Source organism: Zingiber officinale, chromosome 11B, assembly GCF_018446385.1.
Source record: "Zingiber officinale cultivar Zhangliang chromosome 11B, Zo_v1.1, whole genome shotgun sequence".
In the NCBI taxonomy this organism is placed as follows: Eukaryota; Viridiplantae; Streptophyta; class Magnoliopsida; order Zingiberales; family Zingiberaceae; genus Zingiber; species Zingiber officinale.
In genome coordinates this window covers 80,652,521-80,658,520 of record NC_056007.1, presented here as the reverse complement: position 1 = coordinate 80,658,520, position 6,000 = coordinate 80,652,521, and positions in this window count along the sequence as shown.

Sequence of the window (6,000 nt, the reverse complement as noted above, 5' to 3'; positions counted from 1 at the left end):
TGATGATAAACTACAGCAACCACCGGCCAAGATCAGAACAAGGAGAGGTAAGGAAACAACCATACCTTCTTGGGCCAGAAGAGGCGATCGATGGCTGAGTTAAACTCGGAGCTAGGGCACGGCTGGGATGCTCAGGTGCTCAGCAATCGGCAGCAGTGGATCCGGAGGAGACTACGAGATTAGTACTCAACGATACCGATCAGTGCTAGGGCACGGCGACGGAAACTCGGTCGAGGGTGACAGCGGCGTTGCTCAAAGCTATGGCACAGGCGCTATGGCAGAAGAAAAATGTCGCGAAGAGGAGATCGGAGGCGCCTACAATCGGGGAGTCAGTGTCGGGATGGGGCGCCGGCAAGGCACAGTGGCGTTGCTGGCGGCAGTGGGCGTCGCTGGCGCAAATAGGAAGAAAGGTTCGGCTCGGGGAGGAAGTAGGAGAAGAGAGGAGGAGAAAACTGCTCGGCCGGCGGTTAGGGCACCGAAGGAGAAGGTGCGCGGCGGCGTCGGGAAGAAGAAGGAAAGGGTGCGGGGTTTGCTCGGGTTCGGCGACAAAAGCAAAGGAAAGAAATAAAGAAATAAAAAGGAAAAAGATATATAAATATAATCTTTTCCTCGCTTAAATCGGGTAGCCTAAACAGGCTTTTCCGGACCCCGTTCTTGTCCCCGTTAACTCGTCCATACGAGCTCCGAAAAATTTCCGAAAAATTTCCAAAAATTCCGGAAAATTCCCTTATTAATATTCGCCTATTCTCGGTATTTTACAATCACAGCAACATGAACAAAAATTGAAACCATATACCACCACCAAATTTGTCCACTGCTTCACAACCAACTCGTGGAAACCAGAAATTCCATCAACACCGAACCCTTCTGACCAATACCGAAATGGCAAGCAGAAATCCTTCGGACTGTGATGGAAAACTCGACAACACAAAACACCCTCAAATTTTCCCAAATCGCACAAACTAATGCAAAACCCAGAATCGTTTACTCCGACAAAAATCCGAGTCATCCGAAAAGATCATAGACAAGCAAGAATACCTTAAGCCCTATTCGTACCTACAATGAAGTATACTTGCCGGATCAGTTGGGGCACAGTGCGGAGAGAAGAGGATTGACGGCTGCGGTCTGTGTTTGGGCTGATCTGAGAGAGGTGGGAGGAGAGGGAAGGGTCGCGACTCTGGTGCTCGCTTGAGGGAAAAGGAGTCGTGGCTGTGGCTCGAGGGAGAAGAGAAGGAAGATCACCGGCTGCGACGCTCGCATGAGGAGAGGCCGGTGACTGTGTATGGTGCTCAAGCGAGGAAGAAAGGTCGGCTCAGGTGCGGGAAACCGCGGGGGAAGAGGGAGACCGACGATGGCTTGTGGAGAAGAGGCTCAGTGAAGAAGAGGAGGCGCGTCACGAGGTGAGGCTCCGGGAAGAGGGAGCTCGACGTCGTGTGGGGAGCTAGGGCACGGGTAATGTATTAGATTTATAAAATTCGAACTTAGGTTTAGGAAAAATCAAAACCTAAGTTTATTCCTCAATCAACTCCTACTTTTGGGTATTTCAAACAGGCTTTCTTACAACCCAATATTTGATCCCCTTAAAATACATCTTATGAGCTCCAAAAAATTTTCAGAAAATTCCTAAAAATTCTGTTAAGACTATTAGCCTATTAAACCTTATTATTTAATTATTATCTGATTCGGTATTTTATATTATAACTTAACCTCACTACATAGCGTAGGTAGCATTTTTCCATCCTAGGAATGAGAGGGGAACTAGTCCAAGTGCTCACGTGAACTTTCATAATTTCGTTGTCCGATTGAACCAATATCTTGGGATCTCCAATCAATAAGGTTGGATTACCACTATGAATAATTTTTTTTTTTTTGTAGATTTTTAATCTCATTCCTCTTGATGTGCAGTATATTTGATCTCTATTCAAATCTTTTGTAAATGGATCCACCAAGTTATCTTTTGATTTGACATAATTGATAAAGATAACTCCATTAGAGATCAACTGTCTAATGGTATTTTGTCATTGACGAATATGTCATGACTTTCCATTATACAAGCTATTTTGTGTCTTTGCAATTGCCGATTGATTATCACAATGTATCATCACAGCAGGCACTGGTTTTTCCCAACATGGGATATCTTCTAAGAGGTTACGAAGCCATTCAGCTTCTTCTGCGGCTTTATCTAAGGCTGTAAACTCATATTCCATAGTTGATCGAGCTATGCAGGTTTGTTTCATGGATTTCCATGACACTGCTCCACCACCAATGATAAATACATATCCACTGGTGGGTTTAGAGTCTTTTGTATCAAATATCCAATTTACATCACAATAGCTTTCTAGTACCGCTGGATATCTCGTATAATATAATGTAATCTATACTCTAAGATATATCTTAAATATTTAAGAACCCTTTTTAATGCCTTCAATGGTCGTCATTTGGATTACTTGTAAATCTTCTTAATTTGTTGACCGCATATGCAATATCCAGACGTGTGCAGTTAGTGATATACATTAAACTGCCAATTATCCTCGAATATTCCAATTGGGATATAGGTTCATCATGATTCTTAGCCAAATGCAAGCTTAAGTCCATCGGTGTTTCCACAGGGGAAAGATCATATACATTAAATTTCTTTAGCACTGTCTCAATATAATGAGACTGTGAAAGGATAATTCCATCTAATGTCCTATTGATCTTAATCCCGAGTATAACATCCGTTATACCCATATCTTTCATATCAAAAGTTTTGGTCAACATCTTCTTAGTAGTCATGATTATATCATGATTATACTACCCATGATGAGCATATCGTATACATATAGACAGATAATGACAAACGAGTCAGGTGTGCCTTTGATATATATATACATTTATCACACTCATTTATTTTAAATCCATTTGACAATATAGTTTTGTCAAATTTCTCATGCCACTGTTTCAGTGCTTGTTTTAGTTCATATAGTGACTTTACGAGTTTACACACCTTATTTTCTTGTATTGGAGCCACAAATCCTTTAGATTGCTCCATATATAATTCTTCTTCTAATTCACCATTTAGAAAGATTATTTTCACATTCATTTGATGTATCTCAAGGTTATGTATTGTAGCAATAGTAATGAGTACTCGAATGGATGTGATCCTTGTTACTGGTGAATATGTATCAAAGAAGTCAAAGCCTTCATTTTGTTTGAATCCCTTTGCCACTAGTCTTGCTTTATATTTTTCAATAGTTCCATCAGTCTTATATTTCTTCTTTAAGATCCATTTACATCCTAAAGGTTTGATTCCAGATGGAATATCAATCAATTCTCAAGTATGATTTTGCATGATGGAATTTATTTCACTATCGATGACTTTTTTTCAAAAGAGAACATCGGGACTTGATAAGGTTTCGCTTATTGTCCTTGGTTCATTCTCCAACATATAAGTCATGAAATCAAGACCAAATGAATTTGCTATTTTGGTCCTCTTACTACGTCTTGGTTCTTCATTATTTCTAAGATTATCTTTACTCACAGTTTCATAAGTTCTTTTATTTGAACTTTCCTCTTTCCTATCTTTGCAAGGAAAGATATCTTCAAAAAATACAACATTCCTTGATTCAATTGTTGCTCCAACATGTACATCAGGAACTGCTGATTGGTGCACCAAAAATCAATATGCACTACTATTATTAGCATATCTAATAAAAATGCAATCGATTATCTTTGGTCCTATTTTGATTTGCTTTGGTTTAGGCACTTCCACCTTAGCCAAATATCCCCGCACTTTCAGATATTTATAAGAAGGTTTATGACCCTTCCATAACTCATAAGGAGTTTTATCTTTACTTTTGTGAGAGATTTTATTGAGAATATGGTTTGCCGATAACATAGCTTCCCCCCACAAATTCTAAGGTAAACCCCAACTTATCAGCATAGCATTCATCATTTCCTTAAGAGTTCGGTTCTTACGCTCGGCAATCCCATTTGATTGAGGAGAGTAAGGAGCTGTCGTTTGATGAATAATGTCATATTCTGCACAAGATTCATCAAATGGATCATCATACTCTCCTCCTCGATCACTTCGAATTCTTTTAATTCGTTGACCAATTTGATTCTCAACTTCATTCTTATAATTTTTGAATGTTTCTAAGGCTTTATCTTTGCCTTTCAATAGATACACATAATAGTATCTAGTGCAGTCATCAATGAAAGTAACAAAGTACTTTTTGTTTTCTCTAGTTTGCACAAATTTTAAGTTACATATGTCACTATGAATTAATTCTAGAGGGGTCATGCTTATTTCCACTGAATGGAAAGACAACTTTGTCATTTTAGCTTCAACACATATTTCACATTTATGTGTTGGATCAACATTAAATGTTGGCAATAAGTTTAAATTCATAAGTCATCATAAAGTATTATAATTTATATGTCCAAGTCTAACATGCCATAAATTGGAACACTCGACCAAATAAGCAGAATTTATCATTTTATTGTCATTAAATTCATGGTATACATGTTGGTTGTAACTCGGAATATCATACCGGTTCCCATGTATAAAAATTTTGTACAAGTCCTGAACATTTCCTAACAATCTATTGTGTTCTTTAGAAATTAAATATGAAATCGTAAACAGAACTTAACATTATTAATTCCAAATTTAACTTATCTGTTCTTAGAGGTTTAGACTTGGATCGTAAATGATACTTAACATTATTGATTCCAAATCCACCCATGTTACAAATTCAATTAAATATTTATTTCAAAGATCAGCTCCCAAGTCAAACATAGCGAGACACTTGGCCTTCTTGGGTATGAGAACATCCACCACTGCCTCGACAAAGTCTTTCAAAGAAATTCAATATTTAATCTCCTTATAGTAACCCTAGGTTTAACCAAAAAGAACAATCGAATCACAAGATCGAAAAATAAAGAAACATAAATTCGAATCACAAATCCGAAACCTAGAATTACTAGCCTCTTGTGTTTGGTATTTCAAGATCTAAACAAAAAGGATGAACTAGTTATGATGCGGAAACTAATAACTAGTTATACCTTTTGTAGCTTATAGACCTCACGATCTTCTATCGTATTTCTCTTCTTATCTCGGACGTCATGTGAGCGACGATCTACTGAGATGAGAATCCACCCAAGCTTCCTTCTTCTCCAAGCAAGTTTCGGCCACAATCAATCAACTCCTTGAGATGAAGAACTTCAGCCACCAACCAAGCTCCAAGGGATGCAAGAAACAAAGCCTCCTATCTCTTCTTCTTCCTCTAGCAAAATCCGGCCACCACCAAGCTCCTTGAGATGAAGATACTGCCAGCCACACAAGGAAGAATAGGAGAAGAGAAGGGAGAGAGGGCCGACCACCAACCAAGTAATAGAAGAGATATTGTTGTGTGAGGTGAGATACCTCTACCCTCTATTTTATATTCCTTGGTCTTGACAAATAAGGAAAGTTTTATAATTAAAACTTCCTTATATTCCTTGCCAATGTTTAAGAAGAGAAATTTAATTAAAAATTCCTTTTAAACCTCTAATGTGGCCGACCACCTTATTCCCTCTAAATAAGGAAAATTTTAATCACAAAATTAAAACTTCCTAATTTGTTTTCGGAAATTTTAAAATAATTTTTTTTAAAAAAAAAAATTCCTTTCATGGTTGGTTATAAAATGAAACTTTTATAAATTAAAATTTCTCTATTAAAACATGTGGATGATTTTCAAAAAGGAAAGTTTTCTTCAAAATTAAAATCTTTCTTTTAACTACAAATAAGGAAAGATATAAAACCTTTCTCTTAATCCTTTGTAGAAAGTTATAAAAGGAAAGATTTATAATTTTCAAAATTCTCTTTTAAATCATAAGCATGGTTACAAAAAAGGAAAGTTTTATCAAAAATTAAAATCTTCCTTTTAAACTACAAATAAGGAAAGATATCAAACATTTCTCTTAATCTTTTGTAGAAAGCTATAAAAGGAAATATTTAAATTTTAAACTTTCTTTTAAAAC